The sequence below is a fragment of the Halichoerus grypus genome, chromosome X (assembly GCF_964656455.1).
Source record: "Halichoerus grypus chromosome X, mHalGry1.hap1.1, whole genome shotgun sequence".
Lineage (NCBI taxonomy): Eukaryota > Metazoa > Chordata > Mammalia > Carnivora > Phocidae > Halichoerus > Halichoerus grypus.
In genome coordinates this window covers 105,605,543-105,631,062 of record NC_135727.1, presented here as the reverse complement: position 1 = coordinate 105,631,062, position 25,520 = coordinate 105,605,543, and the positions used below count along the sequence as shown (strand labels likewise).

Genomic DNA, 25,520 nt, shown 5'->3' with positions numbered 1-25,520 from the left:
GGTCAGCAGGAGGAGCCGGGAGATGCCTGGACCAAAAGGTGCCTATACTTACATGTCCCCATTTCCGTTTGCTATTGCCTGTCCTACTTACAAAAGCACGAGAACTTGATCCACACACGATTCCACTGAGATATAACCCTCCCCTCACCCAAAGAGAAGTGTTGTAACATGCTGTGAATATCAGAGGGAGGCCCTGTGTACACTTTCATGCAAATGTCTGGGGACCCTTAGCTCTCCTCCAGTGACTGCAAAGGCTCCTTTCTGCCTTCAGTGATGACTGAGGTGGTCTCAGTGACCAGGTAATTGCTCAGTAGTGACTTCTTTACTAGACTCTTTTGGGCGGGGCATGTACTCAACAGGTCACATGATCCCTACTTGCCCTGAAATTACGAGAACACCAGTTTTCAAACTTTGACCATGTCCTGTAGTAAGAAATGCATTTGAGGCACCTCACTGGCTCAGTCGGTAGAATATGTAACTCTTGATCTTGAGGTCATGATTTTGAGCCCCACATTGGGGGGGGGGGTAAAGATTACATTCAAAAAAACCCCTTTTTAAAAAAAAGAAATGCATTTATCATAGCCACTAAGAATACATTCTGTGTGTGTGTGTGTGTGTGTGTGTGTGTGCCTAAAAGACCATTTCCCCAGGAAACCTTCCCAACCTACCAGAACAGATCAGGTTTTTCCATTATACTCTCTCTTAGCGCTGTATTTCTCCTTTCCAGTGCTCATTACAATTGGATTCAAATAATTATGTAATGAAAATGTTGAACCCATCTCTAGAACTGGATTCTAAGGCTCTGTGGGAGCAGAGAACTTTGTCTTATAGAACAGCAATCCAGGGAAACTGATCTGCAGCAATGTTGTATACACAAGAGTTGCTTAATAAATGCTTCTGACCTTGTTTAATGGATCATAGCCTCAGTATGGAGCAGATCCCTGGGTTCTCCACTCCTTTCAAAATCTCAAGGTGAAGTCCAAGGAAGTAATCAGATGTGTTCACCGGCACAGCTTATAGAACAGCAGGACCAACATGAGACCAGGGCCAAGAGGATGCATACGTGGGAGCAGAAGTACGATATTCGAGTGGGTTATGTTATTACTAGGCCCACCTTTTCTCCTTTTTCTTTTGTCAGAGCTTGAAAATCTCTCTGGTTGGTATCAACTCATATATATTGTCTCTTTCTCCTTTTTATTTCTTCCTTTTTTTTCCCCTCAAGATTTTATTTATTTATTTATTTGACAGAGAGAGACAGTGAGAGAGGAAACACAAGCAGGGGGAGGGGCAGAGGGAGAAGCAGGCTTCCCGCTGAGCAGGGAGCCCGATGAGGGACTCGATCCCAGGACCCTGGGATCATGACCTGAGCCGAAGGCAGACGCTTAACTGACTGAGCCACCCAGGCACCCTTATTTCTTCCTTTATTCTGACATTACCAAATTAACCTAGTCCTCCTCCTTTCCTAACTACGTTATTGTCTGCCAAAAAAAAAAAAAAAAAAATCAAAACTTTGAAAAAAAAATCTGGTGTTTTCTAGAAGGTTAAGAATGTACTATCGTTTTGTGGCTTAATTTCTTTATGCTGCTTTTCTCTGTGGAAAAAATCAGAATACATTGGTTTTCGACGATAAGCTCAAAGAAGACAGGCAACTTAGGAAATTCTTTTTGATTCACCATTGAGACAAAGCTCTTCCTACAGAATCGTAGAATCTTAATTACATGCTAGGGGTTGGTCATTTTTCTTAGATAGCTCAAACTGCCTTTATATGTCCACAATCAATTAATTGGAAATCCAGAACCAGATTCCAAGGTGCTTTTGTTTGTTGCCTCTTCCTCAAGGGTAAACATCTTCAGACAATTTTCAGGCAAGGTTTATGTCATGATCCCCTTAAACAGGAAGTTCATCCAAACCCAAACTCCTACCTGACATCAAAGAGAAGTCCAGTTTTGGATCACCACACAGGAACTTAGCTTTAGAAAAGAACTGGCAAATAAATACAGAGGGTATGCAATTTTGCTCATCATGTTCCAGCAAAGCAAGGTACTTCCAGGTCATGTGGTAACAAAGGCCTGGACCACTGTGGTACCTATGATCCCCATTTCTATTTATTAATGTTCTCCTATAACATTATGAAACATTATGAAATAGAGCAAAGTCAGGTTGTACGTGGCTGATACACAACTCCCTTGTTCCATCCAACTGCTGCCATTAGCGATTTATGGCAGTGGCCTTCCGCTGCAGACATGCCTATCCACCTGAGCCACGCTCTCTAGCTATACCAAGAGTCCTGTTTGGCTGCAGCCATCAGCTGACCTCTTTGTTATCTCAACTTGAAATCTGTGCCCTGCTCCCATCCAGGACTACCTGAAATCCAAGGATTCAAACCAAGTTTCACCTCCTCTGCCATTCCTCATGTTTCCAACAATGGACTGTTGTGTATTATCAAAGCATTAATCCTGGGGTTGTGTTAATGCTGTGAAATAGGTGAGTGGGTGGCAAGTGTCGTGCAATGGAGAAACTTCATTCCCATTAAGGAGCAGACAGTGGAGTTCCCATTTGGGGTTGCCTTTCAGTTCTCCTCTCCCCTTGCAGAGAGCAAGAAAAATGCCCAGCTAGGTTTCAGATGTGCTAGTTACTTTCCTTTCAAAGAGGCTCTTTGGGTGAATTCACAGAGATTTTTTTTAAGTACAACTAGAAAATAATAGAGGGTAAAATGAGCTTTGGAATGAAATAAGCAAATAAGAGGTATAAAGGCGAAGTATCACATTTCTGGCCCATGACTTCTGGAAAAATGAGAGAACTTTCTTTAAACTTGGTTATCTTTTCTGGGTGAGTGTTATTAATGTAAGCGATCATGGAACAATGAAAATGATCATCTGTACCTTTAAAATCCCTGGTTTTAACAATTACATGCAGATTTCAGTATGTCCAGAGAAACAGATACAAGTACAACTAAACACGAAGGTCCCATCAGAAAATGGCCCCCACAATGAATTAGTATTGCAAAATGGCTAAATATAATGTAAATAGGGATGTTTGGCTTTCAGATAAACAGCATCAGTTTTTGAACAGGATACATCTTTCTTTTCTGTAAGAAGAAAACATGGTGCAGTGAAAAGACTGTTGACATGGGTCTGAGTTCTGCTCTTTCTTTCAACAAAGGAGAACAGCCTGGCTAACTCATCCAAAATCTATTCCCTCATTGATCAATAAGGGGTTTGGCCTAGATGATCTCTAGTATTTCCTGGTTTCAAAAACCTTTTATTCTCCATAGGAGCTGAGAAAATATTTATCTGAAAGACTACAGACCAGTATAATAGGATGGATTGTTGCTTAAAATTGTCACCAATCTTGGGAAACACATACCTAACAGTTTTAACTTCCTACTGTTTAATTCCAATTTAAGGTGTTAAACGAACACATACTCACAAAATAAACCTGCAACAACACACACACAAAAGTGTTGTGGAAATGGGGAGAAGGTGGGACTTCCAGAAATGTTTATGATTGTACCTTGCCCCATGCCTAAATTTTAAGTTAATGTTGATAGTCAATGGCTAAACAGTAAAATAAATGTTTGTCACCATCAGTTTAGAAAACTTGTTTTTGTGTTTTGCTTTTTTAAGGTATAAATTAAAATTTAACAGAAATAGAATGGCTCAGAATCAAAAGGGATAGGGTAAAGATAGAGATACTACCACATACTCCCTTTCACTAATTACTTTGAAAAGTATGTTAGGGGTCAACAATATCCCCTGTTTCTGACACTCAGGACTTTCCCCTCATAGCTACATCAACAATTTAAATTTGGTCCCAGACTGAAACTAGTGAAGGGAAAACAGAAACAGGGCTCCGAGACCTAAATCATCATTCATTGAAAATCATCTAGATGTCTTGTTAGGTGTTTGTAAAGGTAGTTAGCACTGTTCATTATGTCCACCTTCTTAGCTTCTCTCAACAGTGCCATTGTACATTTACTCCTAGGAGTATTTGAGTTATGTCTGGTTCCTTCTTCAGACCGAAAGCTCCATGAAGGCAGAAATTAGGACTGTTTGATCATCGTGTCACCACCGGTGTCTAGAACCCTGCTGCACACGAGGTGGAGGTTCAATAGAATAGGTAATGAATGATTAAGTTTGGGGATAGGTCAGTTAGATAAGGAGTAGGAGATCGATGAAATAGGTAACGAATAATTGAATTTGTGGAAGAAGTGTAAATAATATGCATAGTTTCTTGAAGGTCAAGGAAAGAGCCAGAGTGGGAAGAGGGGATAGGGATGGTGGATTTTTAATTTTAATAGAATGCATGCAAGGCAAAATATGGCTTTATTTATATTGTGCAGAATCTGCAGGCTACTGCCACGTTGAAGACTTCCTTTTTTTTTAAGCTTCAAGATAGGTCAAGCCTGTAAAGGGCAGTTCCCGGACACTGAACAAAGTGGGTAACTGTTTCATTTTTTGTCATTGCGTTTAATGACACACAGACACATACACGAACATGGGCAAGAACCTTGTTGCAAGGGTCTATGCATTTTTCTAGGAAAGGTCTGACTACATGAAGGAACTGCCTAGTATCATGTTAGCATCGGCCTTCCATTTCCCACAAGGATGTATTCCACTTGCTTAGACTTCAGCAATTTTAAAATTCGTGATCTTAACGTCCTCTGAAATGTACAGATTTTATAGCTTAGATTTTAAGAGACACCTTTCCCTGACAGAGTAATGACAGTTTTATCTGTGCTGGTGACCGGATCTGCTGGGATACTTAAATAATAATCCAAATCAAATGATGATTTTTTTTTTTTTTGAGAGAATGTCAGGAAAGGAGAAAGGAAAGAACAAAATACGAAGCATTTAACTTGGTTTAAAAACACAACACATTGCAGCTTCCCATGGCTTCTTATTTTACTGGAAAGAAAAAACCCCTTAGCAATTCATCTTCCTTTGGGTGCATGAATGACATTTTACTGTGATGTGATTATAAGAAACAAAATCCCTCAGAGATGCTGCCTTAAAATATTTCTCTTTATAATGTTCTGAGCTCGACAAACCTTGGTAGAAAACAGAATACTCTTAATTATGAATAAATTAACTAAATTAGTAACATGAGATGGATATGCAATTAAGGGATTGTTAATTGAAACTGGAAACACAGCTGTATACAGCTTAGAAATGAATCATACCAGTAATGACGCAGATGTTTATAAAATGTGATTATCTTTAGTGGAGACAGCACTGCATCTCCCAAGCCCATTCTTACATTGTGTCACTGAAATGGTTTTTAAACCCGTGAACACCAGGAATCAGGATCTCGGGGACGGCAAATTAGGCTCCCTGGATACGGGAATTAGTGTTGTCTGAATGTCAGCAATTTGATTCTCCAGCTTTCAAAGAATGTAGATATGGAGCCAACAACAAACATCTGTTAGTCTCATGGTCTTCAAAAACAACAACAACTCAAAGTTGCTGGCAAACCAGTGCCTGCTTCAATCGGAGAAGAAAGTCAAGTATCTGGGAGCAGCCACAAAGCTGCGTGAATGGGAGAAACGGGTCAAGGATGCGGCCCCAGGACTGCTGCTGGGAGACCTTAGGCACGCCCGCTCAATGCGTCACCCTCTGCAGGCGGAGGCTCTGAAACGTCTTCTGCTGTTTTCCAGGCAATCAACCCAGAAGGGAAAAAAAAACAAAGAAAACAAAAACCAAAAACCAAAAATCAAAAAACCCACCCAAATGTTCACAACGAAAGGAAGCAGTGGGAAAATGCTGTCATTAAACTTGCTGGATGTTTCAGTGTACTAAAATTATCAGTGATTCCACAGCACTTTGGAAGCTTTCCTTTCTTGCTTATCACACACAATTTTGCCCCGCGTCCAATTCCCATCTGTCCCAGGGAAGGGAGCTGTCCCTATAAAGGCGGATTTTAATGGGCCGCCCTGGTCACTGCACAGGCTGCTCTTGAACGAGGCCAGGGGAAAGGGCTACAGACCATGTCCTAACCATCACTGAATGATATGAAGGAGCGCGCTCGGCTAAATGAGTCGACCCTCTTTGAAGTTCAGCCTCCCAGTCTCTGGGCACAAGCCTGTGACCCCGAAACCAACATCCCTGCCAGGATGCATGGCCCTTACAAATGTGGCAGACACCAGTTTCACCGTGTGAAATGCAAACTGCCCACCGGAGCTTGCACTTTTTAAAAAAAGTAATCAACGATTTTGATACTAATCAATGGAAAATCTATTTGTCACCTTGGCTTAGCTCCTCTTTTGAAGAGGTCAGTTTTCTTAATAAAAGCTATCTCTTGCAAGGAAACAAAAATGAAATGGGAGATCACCTCCCATTAGCCACTCTCTTCCGCTATCAAGAGAACACAGAAAACTTAGGAAATTTTCCTTAGTATCCAGGTGAGCCCTTTCATGCATTCTTTAATGAAGGGTTTAGATGATGTGAGGCCCAAATAAAAAACTCAATTTTCCATTTTCCATCGGCCGTGGGCATGAGGCATAGCTGAGTGTTTGCTAAAGAAAAAAACCACACACACACACACACACTTGCAAGAATGAATGAGGAGAAAAATGCAAACATAGGAAAAAACACACCAGTATACATTGTTTTCTATGTTGGATACCTATAAATGTGGAATTTGTTAAATTTTGGTCGCGAAGTCTTTCTATCCTATGTGTTGGTCTCCACAAGTACAGGCTTTGCCTATAACTTCAGTATTGATTTGCTGTTATACAGGTTCCAACTCGTCTAAATTTCATTACCTGAAGGGACAGCTTGCAATTCCATATACAGGTATAATAAAAGCAAGATGACTACATGTATCCCATGAGCTTTGAAAGGGCACTTTTCCCCCTATATGCAGGGCCCAATTCCTCATGAGTCTATTAGTCTGTTGCAAATGGTGACGACAAAGCTAATAACATATTATTTACTAGCAGGTAGATTCCTATTTTCAACCCTGAACCTACTTAAAAGCACACTAGTATCAGAACCCATCTGGAACACTCCCAGCTATTTGCCTACCTACCAGCTATTCACTTATTTTTCCTTATCTCAATTATGATCCGATTTTGGGCATCAATGGACCCTGCGCTAGAGAAAGAATTAAAATTTGGCTCAAACCAATCACGATAATACTATTTCTTATAGTCGATGACTGGTTTTAAGGAATACAGTGAGACCCAGTTCTGGCTGATACACAAGAGGAAAAATGCTGGGGAACGTCTGGAAAATTCTTCTCCAACACACACACACCCCACACTTATCCTTCTACCTTATTACCTTCCTGCCATGGATACTGTTGTCTGAGGATATGTTGCTTGGTGCAGTGGGAGGCCATCTTGGGATCCTGAGAGGAAAGCCAAGAGATACCAAAGAAACGGAACTGGAGTCCTTATATAGTTCAGCTGCTGAATTAATCAGCCCTAGATCTGATGACCTTTGGACTTGTGGTTGTGTTAAACCAGTGGTTCTCAAAGTGTGGTCTCTGACCACAGCAATATCAGCATCCCCTGAGAACTTATTAGAAATGCAGAATCTCAGACCTTACGCACTCCAGACCTACGGAACCAGAAACCCTGGGTGGAGCCCATCAGTCTGTGCTTTAACAAGCCCTCCAGGAGATTCTCTTGCATACTACAGATTGGCAACCCCTGTGTTAGATTATCCGCTGTCTCTATTATTTAAGATAGCATTTTTTTAAAACTTGCCTGATCCCAATGGGGTTCACGTTAAAGGCACAGATTCCCAAACCTAATGATTCAGATTTGCCAGTGCAGAGGCTTGGGAATTAGTCATTTAATCAAGTGCCCCTGGTGATTCTTATGACCAGAAAAGTGTGGGAAAAACAAATATAAGGCCCTTTGAATTGGGCATTCTGTCATTGGCTGCTGAAAGCATTCTAACCAACATGCTATCTACAGTCCCCTATGCTCCAGAACCACACAGGTAAACAGACACTAGCTCTTGCCTTGGCGAGTTTATTACAAAGTCCCAGTTTGGAGAGCATTTGGGTTCAAGTGAGGTTTACATTTCTAAGATGTGGGTTTCTTAATGGTCAACGTGAATTCCTGATCTTTTATATTCAGAACGTGTTTCTCCTACCTCCCTGCCACAGCTCCAGCCTGAATTCCTAACCTCTTAGAGACTCTTAACTCCTACTATCTGGTGGCCCCAACGCCCCCACCAGGATGTCAAGAAGCGCTCTCAAGTAATTACAGAGGTAATCGTGCATTCTTCAACTCTAGGCTACATTCTCAGAGGCCAGATGCCTTCCTGCTGAACTTGAACCTGCTGATGGCCATGAGACTGCCATGAAAGCAGCAATTAGTCGGTTACAAACTAAACATGTATTTTCAAAGTCGAAAAAAGAAACTCTGCTCATTCAAAGAGAAATAATCTAGAACTCTAAAATATTTAACATTAAATGGTCTGAAATCATCAATGTTCTTTCAGGCTGAATGAAAATTTTACATTAAAACTTTCTTTTTTTTTTTTTTAGATTTATTTGAGAGAGAGAGAGGGAGGGAGAGAGAGAGAGGTGGGGGGAGAATCTTAAGCAGACTCCATGCTGAGCTTGGAGCATGATGTGGGGCTCAATCTCACGACCCTGAGATCATGACCAGAACCTAAATCAAGAGTTGGACGCTTAACGGACTGCACCACCCAGGTGCCCCTCCATTACAAACTTTCTGTCCCTTGTTTTCTTGGGCCAAAGAAGATAAAAAGGTAAAAACCATTGTAGTGTAATATAATTTATGAGTGACAAATGTAAAAAGTCAAAAGGAGATTTGAGAAAAATATTTAATTGTGTTTCCTCTCCCCTATTTGCACGTACTTCATTTGCTTACATATTATTTACTTTGTCTCTGCTCCCTTCCCCACAATACACCCGATACCTCATTGGTTTTGGACCTCTAATCACCTTTGGTTGAGTCAGACTTCCCTGGACCTCTAAGCGTTTGTTTATGCTGTCTTTTCTTTCTAGAAAACCCTTCCATTTGTCCCCTCTACCTTTTGAAATGCTACTCATCGCTTGAGTCTGCGCTCAAATGTCATCCCTGCGTCAAAACTAATTGCTGACTGTTCTGCACGTTAAAATCACTTCTCTCCTCCTCTCATCCCTAGAGGGGTCTTCGCAGTATCATTTGTAGTTCATGTATCAATCATACTTGAAAAGGGTTTGTATCATGAACATCTTTGTCCCTACTGCCAAAAAGAGTGTCTACCGTAATGTAGTCACTTAAATATACTGAACCGATTTTCAGGCAAAAGTGATTTCCAGACATAAGCATCAGCCGAAGAGTGACTTAATTTACTTGCTTGGTTTCTGCTATGGGGGCACCAGCTTGAGTGGCACTGGTCCCAGCTTCAGTCTGAGAAACTCAGATAAGTGTGGCATGTGAGTGTGCTAGGCAGCGTATCTCATTAGGCCTGAAAGCTCAAGCTGTAACTGCTTCTGGAGTTCCATATCCAGGCACACATTACAGTTATCTTTAAGAGACTGGGGGCTCTTCACACTTCTTCTGCAAGCCTAAGGAAAGAAGGTATTATAAACTAGTTGCTTCATTCAGTAGGAAAGCCTCTGTCAGCGAGGAGAAGAGTACTGAGAACGTCGTGGTGTCTGCCACTTGGATTCGTCCTGTGGTTCAGTCAGGTTTCAGTCCTATGGCTGCAAATCAGAAATGTCTGAAAGACCACACACCAGATGGGATGCTTTCTGCTGCAGAGAAGAGAAAACCCAGCACAAAATGGCTTGACCAGTCAAGGAACGCAGAGGCAAGGCTGCTCCACAGCTGGGTCATTGAGAAGCATGATGGCATCATCAGCACTCAGGTTCCTCCCATCTTTCCAGTCTGCCCTCCTTAGGTGAACTCACCACACAGGCAACAACATGGCTTCTCAAGTTCTGATTCCTTTATTTACTCATTCGACAAATATTTACCATGTTTGGAACTGTTCTTAGATGCTTTGGATATAGTAGCAAATAAAAGACAAGATCCTTGGCTTCACGAAGCGTACTTTCTCATGGTGGGAGACAATTAACAAAAAAAACCACACCAAATATGCTAATTCTATAGTTATGGAAAGTTATGGAAAGAAGAAAAAACAGAAAAATGGGTTAGATGTTCCCAGTGCTGTATAACATATCACCCTAGAACTTAGTGGCTTAAAACAAAAATTTGTCATTCTGGCTCCTGGTTCTTTGAGTTGACTCTGCTCAGCTGTGTGTTTTTTGTTTGGGGTCTTTCATGTATTCGCAGTGAGATGGCAGCTGGAGGTGGAGTGATCTGAAAGCTTGACTGGGATGGACGTCCCAGATGGGTTTCCTTTTGCTCATACACCTGGCGCCTCTCTTAACCACCTAACCTTACAAACCACACTGGGATATGCAACACCAAAAGTGGCTACAGTCTGAGCTTTCTCTCAGTCCCCAGGAGGTACACCGCCCATCTCACTCATTTGCCAAGCTTACCTGAATTTCTCAGACATAAGCTGGGACCGCTGCCACTCAAGCTGGCATTCCCACCATGTAGCAAAACCCAAACATTATTCAGCTGGGAGCTGGCCAAGCATTTCTTTCTCTTCATGTAGCTGCTCCATGTGGCTAGCTGAGTTTCTCCCAGCAGAGTGGCCTTACAGTGGTCAGACTTCTTTCATAGCAGCTCACTTCCCCGCTGAGTGAATGTCCCAAGGGACTGAGACAGAAACTGCAAGACTTCTTCGGATCTAGCCTTGGGTCCCGCACTGTCACTTCTGCTGCCTGCAATTCGTTATACAGGGCCGGCCCAGATCCAGTGTGGGAGGGGCCTCGACAAGATGCACTGCAGGCATGATTCATCAGCACTCAGGTTCCTCCCATCTTTCGTTGGTCGTGGGGGGGGGGGCTTCTCTGTGCGAGTACCCTAACCGGGTGAGGGGGACTGAACTGAGAGGACTCAAAAGGGGGAGGAAGAGCAGGTGGCTGTTTAAATCGGGTGGTCAATTTTCAAGGAGGTTTCTTTAAGAAGTTGAGATTTGAGCCAGACTTGAAGAGTGACAGAGTTATTCACGCTGATATCTTGGGGGTGGGGGTGGGGGTGGGGAAGAGCATTCCATGTAGAAGAAAGTAGGCAGTGTCCAGAAGAAAAAGGATATTGGTTTAAATTCCCTGGGGGAGGACAACCTTTCCCGGATGCTCCCTTGGCCGACTTCCCTTTGCGTCTTATTGCCTGAGACTGCATAACGTGCCCCTGTCCGATCCTTGCCAAGGGGACTGGAACCACCAGCTCACCATGAACTAGGTCAGCACAGTCATGATGCATTCCCTAGGGCCAAGGCCTCCCTTGATGCACACGGTCACCCGGGGTAGGGTAATTCCTGAACAAGCCAGGTCCCTGCCGGCCAGGGAGAAGGGTGTACATGTCCACAATAGAGGAAGTAGATTCGCAGAAAGGGGACTCTCCAGGTCTCTACTGTACCCTGGAGATGAAACAATATTCCTTTGGGGTCTGTCTAACAGGGGGCAAGTCATCCCCCTTTCCCAGGGATGGATCCTGATTACCAGCAGCGAATTCTCATGTTTGGTGTCAGAGCAAAAAAAGCTGGAAAGGAAGCTGGAGTGACTAGGATTAGCATCTAATTTGCCCAGCAGGAAGGGGGCCAATACCCATGGAGGAGAAGAGAGCTTAACAGAGTATGCTCAGCAGACAGGCAACAGGTAGTACTCAGGAAGCAGAAAAGGTCACTCTGAAACAAAAATTCTAGGTACGGCACGGAAATATCCAGAGATACATGATGCACGATGGACTTCCTTCAAAAGGCTAATGTTAGAATTCCCAAGGGCAGCACCAGGGCTGTGGCCTCGTGGCTGGCTTTACGGCCCCTGATGTGCAAGTGTCTAATGGGAAAGCCATGCCTGAGAACTGGGGTGCCTGCCTTGTCTGCAGCAACTCAAATTCTTCTTTTTATCTCCTAAGCGCCACATACAGTAATCCACCCACATGTGAGTTTTCTGCGTTACAAAAAGAAAAGTATATTAAGAGGTAGTTCATAAATATTTATTGATGGAAACAAATGAATATTTAGAAAGACTCAGTCAAACTGAGATAATAAAGAAACGTAAGCTATAATTCAGAGGAAAGGAAGGCCAAAAGCAGGGGACGAATCTGAAGTTCATGACTGTGCTTTTATATCACTTTTTTTTCCCCCTGCCAGTATAGACAGCTATTGTTACAAATCATTGTATTTGTAGAAATTGGTTCCATTTTAACCAAGGGATGCAAGTACGATGCATCAGTTGAGTACAAGACAGATTAAAACAATTCCATTGCAAATATAGAAGAGCTAGAGTTACCATATCTAATCTTTGAAAATACCTTTTCTTTTAAAGGATCGGAATATTTTTTCCCCCTGCACATGTAGAAAGATTTCGGTCCAGTTTTATTCGGCATGTATTTAGTGGGAACCTATGAGATGTATAATTTACAAAATATGAATAGATTCTAGAAAAGAAGAGAGGCCCTCTTTTTGCAACCCAGCAGGGCAGAAAGGATTAAATTCTTATAAAGGAGGAACAAATGTATTAGAAAAGACACTGTATAATCAAGTTCAGAAAAGTGAAAAAAGTTGAGCAAGCTTTCACAGAAATGAACTATGGTTCTAATAATAAAACTTCCATTTTTATAGCATTTACTAGTTTCTCATTGTTTCACATGGACCTTGCAAGCCCGGAAGGATTTGGATAAGTAATTCCTTTTAAAACATGTTTTAGAATACAGAATACTTAGACTTAAGAATGCCTTCTTAAGAATAAAATTCAAGGGTGTGTGAGGAGAATATAGAGCAGGTTTTTGGTTTTGGTTCCATTATTAACTAGCTTTGTGAACTATGACATATCAGGTGATGTCTTTGTAAAATCAAGGGTTGGACTTCTGGACTTTGAGAACTAAAATCCTCTGAAGTGATAGGCGGTAACAATTTTAACAGGCCATCTTTCCTAAAAAGAAACCTTATGCATGGTAGCACACTGGTTATTAAATGATATAGTATTAAAAATAATTAAGTAGAACCTGTTAAAGAATGACTGTTGAAGTGTATGGTTAGGAATATTAAAATATTCTGTAATTCCAAGCAATAAAGCACATTGACATATTCAGCTGTTTTAAAAGACTTAGCAGCTGTACTGTTGGCTGATTTATGCTGGGGGCACCTTGCTACATAGCCTTGGCTTCAGGCTCTGATCAAATTTTTTAGATACAGACTAAGACCCGAGGCTTAGCCAACTTGATTGCAAAGGCAAGGCCCTGAATACAACTAGGCAAAAAGTTTGATGGAAAGAGTATAAGGCAATCACTGGTATTGTGAAAGGAAAACAAAGTATGTGCAATGTTGGTAAGTGACTAACAGCATCTCTATGTCTGCAGAATTGCACATTATCAGCTAATTACCTATTTTCTTCCAACATTCTTTTCACATGATCTCCAAATCAAGAAAAAACAAAACTGTGCTTCAAAAGATATTTTCGGACCTCTGCTATTGAACAAGATGGGGTAATAAGGACCAAATTTACCCTCTGTCTTGAAATAACACCAACATGGATGAAATGTATGCAATGATGGAGTGTAAGACAATGGACATCAGGCAAAGAAGGATAGTGACCTCTGAGAGATGGAAAACATGAGGTGAGCCCCAGGACTGTCCTAGCTTACTACCTTGGGAGAGTTTCCAGTTCATAGCATGGGGGAAGAAGAACTCAGGAGGATCCTGGCAGATTCTGAGGGTTCAGAAGGTGGAACTGAGAGTCCCAGAAGACTAAGCTAGCTAGAGTTCATAGGAAAGAAGCCCAGAGAGCAGAGTTTCACAGACAGAGAGAACCCTGGAGATCTATAGAGGGGTTCCCTCAAGTATTCAGTTGAGTAGTGATTAGCACGTGTGTGGTTAAAAATCACCAAGAGGGATCAGAGATAATAGGGTCCAGCACTCATACGGCAGGAAGGAGTGTCTGTTCCTTACAAGTCATCCTGGAAACATCAAGACTCACAGGGTCTTGGGTAGAGCACACGGAAGGGTCTTGCCTCACTAATTAGCCCTATACTGTCAGTCTAATCCCACCTAATCTTAAAAGACCCCGAAGGATAGCACACAGTTTGGAAAGGGAGAACTGGAAATCCGTTATTGAAAGGTTCTTATACCATATGTGAAGTGGTCTAAAACCACTTGAAGGTACACTATAATAAAGATGTATATGTACCATAAACCATAACGCAACCACTGAAGTAAAACAAAGAGTTATAGCTAATATGCCAACATAAAAGATAAAATGAATTCATTAATTCCTATTAATCTAAAGGAAGACAGAAAAAGAGGAACAAGCAAACAAAGAACAGATGGGATGAAGCAAAAACAAATAGCATGATGATAGATTTATACCTAACCATATCAATAATCACATTAAATATAAACAGTCCAAATATCCCCCAATTAAAAGAAGTCAGATTGGATTTGAAAAAAGCAAAATCCAATTATATGCTGACTATAAGAAATGTACATTTGATACAAAGATGCAAATATGCTAAAAATAAAAGGATGAGAAAAGTTCTACCATGCCAGCAGTAATCAGAAGAAAGCTGGAATGGCTGCATCATTAGCCATTAGGGAAACACAAATTAAACCACAATGAGATACCACCACGTAGCTATTTAAATGGTTAAATTTTAAAAATTGACCACAGTCAAATTTTAGAGAGGCTATGAAGGAACTGGAACTCTCATACACTGCTGGTGGGAATGTAAAATGGTCACGTTACCAAATGTTTGGAAAATAGTCTGGCATTTTCTTAGTAAGTGAAACACATGCCTACCACAAAATCTACCTGTCCCTCTCCCAAGCATTTCCTCAAGAGAAATGAAAACAAAGTCCATTCAAAGACTTGTACATGGATGTTCATAGCAGCAGAGAGTCCCACACTGGAAACAACCCAAAAGTCCATTGAAGGGTGAATGAATAAACAAATTTGAGTTTCCATAAAATGGAATACTGCTCAGCAATAAACAGGGATAAGCTATGGATGAATCTCAAGATAATTATGGTGACTGAAAGAAATGAGACCAAAAAGACTATACATCCCATTTATATAAAACTAGAAAATGCAAATTCATCTACATTAATAGAAAGTAGATCAGTGGTTGCTTGGAGGCAGTGGAGGGGTGGGAGGGAGAGATTACCAAGGGCCATGAAGAAACTTTTGGGGGTATGGATATATTCACTATTTTGAATGTGGTAATGGTTTCTCAGGTATATACATTTATCAAACTTACCAATTTGTATGTTTTAAATATGGATGTGTTAATTATACCTCAAGAAAGCTGTTATCAGAAAGGGAAGGTACAAAAACACTAATTCAGAAAGATATACATACCCCCATGTTCACTGCAGCATTACCTACAACGGCCGAGACATGGAAACAACCTAAGTGTCTACCGACAGATGAATGGATAAAGAAATGGTATATACACAACGGAATATTATTCAGCCATAAAAAGAATGAAATCTTGTCATTTGTGACAACATGGATGAACCTTGAGGGCACTATGCTAAGTGAAGTAAGTCAGACAGAGAAAGACAAATATGATATGATCTCATATGTAAAATCTAAAAAGAAAACAAGCTTATAGATACAGAAAACAGACCAGCAGCTACCAGAGGTGGGGTGTGGGGTGTGTGTGTGAAATGGGTGAAGGTGAAGGGGGTCAAAAGGTACAAACTTCCAGTTATGAAAAAAATAAGTCACGAGGATGTAATGCACGGTGTGGTGACTATAGTTAATAATAGTATATTATATTTTTGAAACTTGTCAAAAGAGTAGATCTTAAAAATTCTTGTAAGAACAAACAATTGTAACTAGGTATAGTGATGGATGTTAACTAGACTTATTGTGGTAATTATTTCACAATATATACAAATACCAAATCATTATGCTGTATACTTGAATATAATGTTATATGTTAATTATACCTCCATAAAAAAGTGGGGGAGAAAGGGAAGCTATTTTATCTCATTTTCCTCCAAAGGTAACATTAAGTATATTCCTTGTTGTTCAGAGCATACTGATCATTAATTGCTGATAAAAGTCTAGGTTACGAGTGAATCTGGTTCACCATAAAGTAAAAGATAAATATTTAATTTTTGGTCAATTACTTTTCTTTTTGGAATCTTTGGAAAATTATTAAAGCGTTGGTTAACTTTATGAATCCACAGATCTAGGCATGAATACTGTTTATCCAGAAATGATTGTTTCATTTCCTAATTTTAACCCTGTGGTATAAGTTTCCATTTATTTTATAGTTTTTAATAATATTTTTGCTTCATTTCATGCATTCAGCAATTCGAGGAATATTTATTGAATGCCTACTATGTAAAGACACTGCCAAGTTTCAGTAGACACGGTGTTTAGGGCTCTGCCCGCATTGGGCTGCCCCTCAGGTGCGGGAGCCAGACTTTCAATAAATAAGTCAACAAACACACATAGCTACAGATTTTCGTAAGTGCTGTGAAGAATTCAAACAGGATGCTCTCTGTGATACAGAGTGATAAGAAATCTTCCAATGTGACTTAATTATATGTTAACTCTGCAGTCCATTACTTCAAATGATTCCTAGTTATTAAATTTGCACAGTAGAATTTTACTACTCTGTTTATAGTTAGTCACAAGCTCCAGGCCATTTAAAATAAAAGCTACAGATGAATAGAAAAGCCACTTAGTTAACTTGTCTTCATCCTTTAGGCTTTGGCTGAAAGGCCACTTTCTCTGGGAAGTCTTCCTGATCAGCCTTCCCTAACTCCCACCCTCACGGCAACATACACACACACACACACACACACACACACACACACACACACCCCACACACAGGTCTTCACTATATGCCCTGCATTTTTCTCTCATGACACCTACCACTATTTGTAATTATTATATAAGACATTTTTCTTTATTAATGAGTATCTTCCCAAGAAACTGTAATCGCCATGAGGGCAGAGACAGTATCTGATTTTTCCACAACTGTATGCCTATTATCTAACACAGTATCTGGCAGAGGGTAGATGGCAGAAAAATATTTATTGAATGGAAAATATTTATTTAATGAAGGAGTATTTCTGCTCACTTCAGGAAGAGTTTGGTGATTAAATCTTCCTGGTACTATAGATGAGAGATTTTTTCTCTCTCTCTCTGAGACAGAGAGAGAGAGGTGGGGGGCAGAGAGAGAGGGAGAGAGAGAATCCTGGGGGCGAGGAACCCAACACGGGGCTCGATCCCATGACCCTGAGATCATGACCTGAGCTGAAATCAAGAGCTGGATGCTCAACCAACTGAGCCCCCAGGTACCCCGAGAGATTCTCATTTTTAATCTCTGAATGATTCAGGTTCTGTGTTAAACAATCTATTCCTGAGACCGTGGTCTGAGATTCATATAGTCATCCTACTTTAAATCCGTATTTCCTAAACTCTTGATGTAGGTGATTCCTGACAAATTAATAAATGTGAGGGGGAAGCTGTGTTTGTTGTTGAGAGGGCTGCATTGTAAATGCAGAGGAAGTACTGTCATGTCAGTCTCTCTATCAGAGAGGAGGTACTGTATAGTTGATAGTTCTGACAGATTCTCCAGCCAGATTGCCTGGGTTCAAATCTCGACTCTCTCACCAGCTACGTGAACTCAGGCCGCCTAACCTCGTGGTTCCTCATTTTCCTCGTCTGTAAAATGAGGATAAAAATAGAATCTACTTCCTAGGGTGACTGCGAGGCTCACAAGTGTTAGCACATGTAAAAGGGCTTAGAAAAGTGAATGGCATGCAGTAAGAGCCACATAAGTGCACATTATTAATTTCAGTAAAGCATAATTCTCACTAAAATCAACTCTTCTCAAATCTATATTGTTGGCCAAATAAAGTATGGCCCTGTTGTAGAAAGAGTATTTCTAAAAGCATCATCAATTTCTAATTTATTATATTTTTCATCTACATATCCACCTTTGAAATTAATGAATATGTTAATTGAGGCAAGAACTTACATCCGGATGACAATTATTTGAAGGACCTTAAAGAACTGGTAAAAATAAAGAAACACTAAGATAAACTACAGTAATTTAGAATTCACTCTGTGGCACTGACCTTTAAACTCAGCATTTCTGAATTTCATAAGCCAGTTTCTTACGGAGTTACTTGTGGAGTAGGCTTTAACATTCAGCCTTTCATATGGTCTGAAAGGGGGTTATTTCTAGAGGAATGCGCAGGGCAGGAGGAGAGGGGGAGTCCTCGGGTGGAAATGTGGGAATAGCAGCCCTTTGAATGCTGTGCGTGACGTAGCCTGGGAAATGTGAGCAGCTGCTGGGGAGTGTCACACGCCAAAGGGCAGTGGGAAAGGCAAAGAGGCGGACAGCCAGGGCAAACAAGTGCCCCAAGCAAGGGCAGGGCGGAGGCAGCCTGCCTCGGATGATGGAGGTCTGGCTGCAGAGCCAAGGACCCTTAAAAGAAATAAAGAGTAAAGCAGGGAAAAATTGGAGGGAAGGGCAAATGTCAGTTGCAAAAGAAGAAAGAAGGGACAGGAAAGTGTGAGCGTAATGGCAGTTTTAAATACTCTTGATTGCGTGCATGTTGCTGAAAAGGAAGGAGCGACACCAAGAAAATAAAAGAAATGCGGACATCCATAAATTTTGCTGCTGTTTAAACACATTTGACAGGGACGCGTGACATGTTTTAAAACCACAAAATAGTTATATGGATTACCACAGTAGCTAGCTTCACAACTAGCAAAAATAGCTCCCAATGCAAACAAATCAGGAATTAAGGAGTACACAAAGATCAAGCAATCATATAACTTCATGAAGGTTTGGGTTCACTTTATAAAAGCCCTGAAAAATTAATATGCTTTGCATTCTCTTCAACCAATAAATATTTCTGTGACTTCCACTGGCTTCATTTTGTACCCCATATAATTTTTTTGGTCACACTTCCTACTGCATTCACGTTTCTCCCTCTAGTCCCACACATCGCAATGACCTTTTTCTTTTTCTTTTCTTTTTTTTTTTTTCACAATAGAGAATGCCCTTGAAAACTAGACTGTTCTTTGGAGTGCGGAGGCCGGACTCTCGAACCTCTGCATCACGTTACTTTCAAGGTTCCCTAGGCAATTTCAGTATCATTCTTCTAGAATAGAGTATCATTAGGTGTAGAAACACTGGAAGCCACACTGACTGAGGTAAATGTCCAGAAGGTTGACAGTACGCGTTGACCTCAGTATGTTCTAAAGCCCTGAGCTATCCTGAACTTTTGAGATGCACGCATTCCTCATTCCTTCAAGTCTTTAAAGGGATTTGTGCACTTCCTTTTTATTTTTTTAACAGAGAGGAGGCTAAGCATAAATGAGTGTTCTCACTGAAAAGACGTTTTCTTAGAACTTAATTATCCTTTTTTTCATGGGTCATTCTATTCCTAATGTCAACAAATCCTTCTGTGACCTAACCTTCTCTAAAACAAACACATTCTTTCCTCTTTGTTCTTCTCATTTCCTTCACTTTCAGCTTTTTAAAAACTCCTGCCAGGGGACGCATTGAACTCAGCATTGTAGTTGAAGTCTTTTTACTTACAGTTTAGAACGTGTTAGGGTAGTTTTTCCTACAGCACTACAATATTTTTGGTTAGTGGAGTCCAATCTTTTCAAGCCCGTGGATCCCTTATTAACATTCCAAGAATTAGAGGATCCCTACCCGATGGAAGTACTACTTATATCTCAACAGCTTCTCCCAGGACCTCGATAGAAAGACAGAATCGCAGGCTTCACCCAATACCTACTAAATCTTGGGGCGGGGGGTGGGGGTAGTGGTAAGGGTGTTTTAACAAGCTCTGCAGCTGAATCTTATCTATGCTAGATTTTTGTTCTTGACCAGTACTATCCAATAGAAATATAATGCGAGCTGCATATGTCATTTTAAATTTTCTAGCAGACACATTAAAAAAAGTAAAAAGAAACAGTGTTGGTTGTTTTACTTGAAGCAACAGGCTCACTTTGTTCGTCTTCAAGAAAAATACCCAAGTATGAATAATCATAAAAAAGAAATGGGTGAAATTAATTCTAATGATATCTTTTACTTAGCCAAATACATAAAAATATTATCACCTCAGCACGTAACCAGTATAAAAACATTTTATTTTTGGTGCTGAGTCTTTGAAACCTGATATGTATATGACACTTACAACATATCTCAATTCTACTAAAAGGAATCTACGAGAAGTTTCCCTTCACCCTCCTCTTTCTGCCTGGAAGACAAGTTAAGGGCTTAGGTTTCCAGGTTGCTGTAGCACTGTAACACTCCTCTACTACAGAATTTTCTGCATGGTGGTAGGCTTATTTTCCACAGTGTGACCATAAACTTCTCAAAGTGTCTTACAGAAGACACTTTAAAAAATCTTTTAAAGTTGTCTGTACCTGGCAAGTACTTAATGTAGGACAATGGTTCTCAGAGTGTGGTCCCTGGATCAGCAGCACCAGCCTCACTTGGGAGCTGGTTGGAAAGGCAGAATGTCCAACCCCAGCCCAGACCTACTGAATCAGAAACTCTGGAAGTGGGGCCCAGTGATTTAGTAAGTCTTTAGGTGATTCTGATGCTTATGACCATTTGAGAACCACTGATAGAGGAAAACACATTTCCTTTGAGAACGGCCTCAGTCTCATCATTTTCTCCTGGGTTCTGTGGTCTAACCACAGGCAGAATCATTTTAGGTATTGTTCAAGAAATAGCCAAAATAGAACATGCTAAGAAGACATTGGTAGAAACAACCCTTGGCCAACCAAAGGGACCAAAGTCAGATATCCTCTCCTTACCCTCAGTTAGTAACAGGTCCACATTATTTGTAAGAGCAGATGGCACAGCTCACTTAGGCCCCCTGCCTAGAAGGGACCCCATAATGCCAAATGCTTAGTACAGTATCCTTAAAAATAAAAAAAGAGTATGAAGAAAATGTTCAAAATCGGTCAACATATTTAAAGGATCAAATCCTGTGCTCAATGATGACAAGGACAAACACACACATATAGAGATAGAAGCCTGCTCTGAAAACCTATCTCACCAAAGTAAAGATCATAAGCTGCTCTGCTGGAATTTTTAATTTTTCAATTAAAACTCTTGTTAAATTTTAAAAAAACAAAGCCATGCAAATATTTCTGTTGGCCAGCTAAATATGATCCCATGTTCTTCCACAATCTTACTAGTCTGATTATGTAGACCAAATTCCTGGTCAGGAATTATTGAAGAATTTGTAAGTCAGAGATCTGAAAAGGTACCACTTTTATAGTATTAGTGTCATAATAGCATATTTTTTTGTTTATAACATGGAGAAAGAGTGAGCCATTACGTAAGTATTAAAAGAAAACCCATCTATAAAATTTTTCCTAAGATGGCATAAGCAGTAAAGGGGATTTTGGTCAGTATGTCCTTGGACCAGATAGGATGATTACGGCGCCTGCTAGGTACACAGGGATGTGCAGAAGATGAGGGTCTAGATCCTCGTGACAGAAAGTTAACACAGATGTGAAGATGGAGTTAATATAACTGCATGACTTTGGAAGAATCTTAGGAAACCTTTAAAAACATACATAATTCATGATACTGTCCTTAAACATATTTAAAGAATATCAGGCCTAGAAATGTCTTCATATTCAATATTTTTCAAGTGATTACATTCCAGACATCCCACAGTCAATAAAGCACGTACTCTTTATATTAAAATGTATTTGCAGCTTCTGTTGCTCTTCATGGGTTTACTCGTAATGCAGAGAAATGGTTAGAACATCCTCTAGCGGTACTTCCCTAGAGTTGAATATTCTCTGTAGTACTTGTGCTTGGTGAATAAAGAGCATGACTATGTCACTAAACATGTACCCATTGCTTCAACATTAGAAAAGTTTATCATCAATTTAATTTTCTTCCCATTTGGTTTCGATACTCATTTCTACCGGGTCAAATGTTAGCATTGGTTCCACTTTAAGAGCTAATTCATTAAAATCACTTTTGGTTGATTTTAGGACGGTTGCTGTGTTCTAAAGACAATGAAGAATGTAACGCTTTAACATCTTATATTTCAAACTACAGGTGGGATTTTTAAGGGGTACACTGAACTGGGCTCATTAATCCACTGGTTTGTAAAAAGGAGATTTCAAAGTTAATATCCCCGAGAGTCACTCAAAAGAGGGGAGAAGCAGGAAAAGAGTGAAGTATTTCATACCCGTGTGGCCCAAACTAGCTTTCAAGTATGACTTTGTGAAGTCCAAACTAAACAGGACTTTGATAAGAGGAAACAAAAGGGGCAGGGGGGTTGCAGTTCAGAAGAGAGGATTCACACCTTGACTGTGACCGGGACTGTGTCATATTCTATGTCTAAGTCTCAGTCTCCTTACATGTAAAAGGGAAGAGTGATAATACATAATAGTAAGGCATCATCATAACGTTTTGAGGATTAAACAAGGGAATGCACATGAAAACTCCTCCTCACAAGGAAGGGCATAGGTTTCCTCTGCCCAAAACACGTTGTCACGTGGTCTAGGACAAACATCCCAACTAGTGAGTCCACTCTGAGGCAGAAAATAGGATTTTATTCCTACAGAGTTTCAAACAGGGAAACCAATGTCTCTAAACTTCTATTTGTGCATCCCAAATAAATTCAGAGCTCTCTATACACTATTTCTATGTACAGATAAATCGTGACTGTGTCTTACTCTGCTGTTGATGTCAAATATACATGGTTTATCTGTTTCTATCATTTTGACTGATATTGCACACAGCTAAAAAAACCAGCATGGTTTTCTTTTAAAATAAAAATTAATGGATTGTCTAATTAAACCCAGGATATTCTGGTATCAAGTAGATATAGCCTGGTACTATGTAACTCTCTTTCTTCTATTACACTATTTTGCCCCAAGTTAAGAGGTTTTCTTAGATGTATATGCGCCTTCCCACTACTCCAACTCTCTATTTCTTAATTTTTCTCTGTCTTAGTAGACAAAGAAGCAGAGATGAATTTGTACTAATTTTGTATCATGATGTCCTAACTGACACAGCACTGTGATGGGCTCCAGCTTCCCTTCACAGGAGCTGGGTGACTCTTTAGTCAGATACATTCTTCTAATGGTAAAATGTTGTCAACAGGACATATGACTTGCTCTGCCAAGGGGATGAAGTTATTTGATGTGAACCTCATTTCTTGGCATTGTTCACTTTCTGAACAAGGACTACCATTTATAATATGGCAGAGTGGTTACAATTATGGTCACAGAAAACAAATGGAATCCACTTGACTCAGTTATGTGCAACCCCAAACCTTGGATTTATCAGCTTTCTGCTGAAAACACTTTTCAAGCATATCCTTAAGGTCATGTTCAAAAATAGCAACATGTGAAATTTGCCACAACAAGAGCATGTACCATGAACTCATCGAGCTGTTTAGTATGAGAAAGCTGTGTATATGTGGGCTTGGGATGAGGGATTTAAAAGTTAAAATGAAAGAAGGAGAAACACAATCCCCACGAGCCATGTCTGTAACATGAAGAGAGGAAGCCACTGTATTGATTCTAAACTAAATTTTGTCATATGCATCTCTCCCCCACCCCCGCTCCCCCCCCCCCCGCCAAGATATCCAGATACAGAATCATAGGATTGAGCTGGCTGTGACCTGAGACCAAATGGATTGCCTCATTTTATAAATGAGGGAATTAGAGCTGAGGGAGGATAAAGGTTTCTTCAAGATAACATGGTCAAAGAATGAGCTTCAGTTTGAAGTCAGGGCTAATATTATTCACTCCAGTCCTCTTTTTATTACATCAGCTCCTTTCATGTACTTCCCTATATTTATAACCAAGTCCTTATTCATTTTAAGGAATGAGCGAAACTTAAGCTATTAATATTTTCTCATACTTTACATCTAAATAAAGAATGTGACTATAATGGCTCGTTTAGCACTGATCTTTAAAAACCTTCCTTATCAGTCATAATCTTTTGACCTCATCTGTAAGCTTATGTGCCATGGTCACAAATCTCATACAACGTTCGGAAAGCAAATGCAGCATTTGTTTTTTTTTTTTTTTTTTAAGATTTTATTTATTTATTTGACAGAGAGGGAGAGAGAGAGAGCACAAGCAGGGGGAGCGGCAGCAGAGGGAGAGACAGGCTCCCCACTGAGCACGGAGCCCGATGCAGGGCTCGATCCCAGGACCCCGGGATCATGACCTGAGCCGAAGGCAGACGCTTACCTGACTGAGCCACCCAGGCACCCAGCATTTGGTTCTTTAAAAGAAATTTTAAGATACAGTTCAAGAGTGCTTGAAGAGAACAAATGTGGCCACTGCTTTTCCTTGGACATTTATTACTTTCCTTATTTATGCTTAAAGTGAAAAACATACTAAGGATGAAGCTGATAAGGTTTTAATAGTACTTAGCCACTATGAAACTAATAGACATAGAAAGGCATTTAATTGCTTAACTATATTGCCTTGCTTTAGTCAATGCCACTTATACCAGTCTATCATACAGATATTTCAAAACTATCCATCACAACAAGAATTAAATTATAGGAGATCTCAAGAGGTCTTGAATTTGGAACTTGTTTTTATTAAAGATCTAGCAATTCTTCAACAGGACTTTCAATCACACCCCTAAATGGACTGCCAATACAAAAAGTTATCTGCTTTATCATTTTTTTCCTATTAAAACACTGAAAACAAATATTTTTAAACTCAGTTTCCTCTCTGTCCTCAGAAGCATACTGTCTGCATCCTATGAAACTGGAGAGGGAGACAAAACAATTCTCTAATTCTACAGTAAAATCACTTTGAGGGTTTTGAGGTATTTACACAGTGTCCCTCATGTGGGGAACATAGAGACACATTACCTTTTTTGAGTTCTTATTATGAGCCAGGTACTGTATTAACAACTCTACATGAATTAGTTTGTTTACTATTACAGAAAGCATGTTAGAGATGAGAGAACTGACAATCAGAGAGGATGAATGACTTCAAGGTCATTCAGTCAGTTTGATTCCAAAACTTGTATGCTATAATAATAACCATTATAACTGCAATAACACCAAGAGCTAGAATTTATACAACATTTACTATGTAACTAGTCCTGTTCTAAGCACTTTTACACATCTTTTGACTTACTTGTCCTAATAATAGACTGGTATTTTAGAAGCATTTAATATCCACATTTTCTTCAGATAAAAGACCGAAGCACAGAAGGGTTAAATAACTTGCCCAAGGTCCCACAGCTAGTAAGTGTGACCTTGAGCATGCTTCTGGTCCCTATATTTATTATGCAAAGCTATGAAAAACCTCCATATATAGGTTTGTGATAGGATGTTCTTTTTGTTTTTTATTATTTTTAAAAAAGATTATTTATTTATTTTTTGAGAGCGAGAGCAAGAGAGAGAGAGCGAGCGAGCATGAGTGGGGGCAGTGGCAGAGGGAGAAGCCGGCTCCCCGCTGAGCAGGAAGCCCA

General features: G+C 40.2%; 1 protein-coding gene across 9 annotated transcripts in view; it reads right to left on the bottom strand.

The window, feature by feature from the left end:
• The window catches only part of DMD (dystrophin), a 2,185,421-nt gene that overhangs the window by 280,957 nt on the left and 1,878,944 nt on the right, over positions 1 to 25,520 (bottom strand). The gene's annotated exons all lie outside the window — the stretch shown is intronic.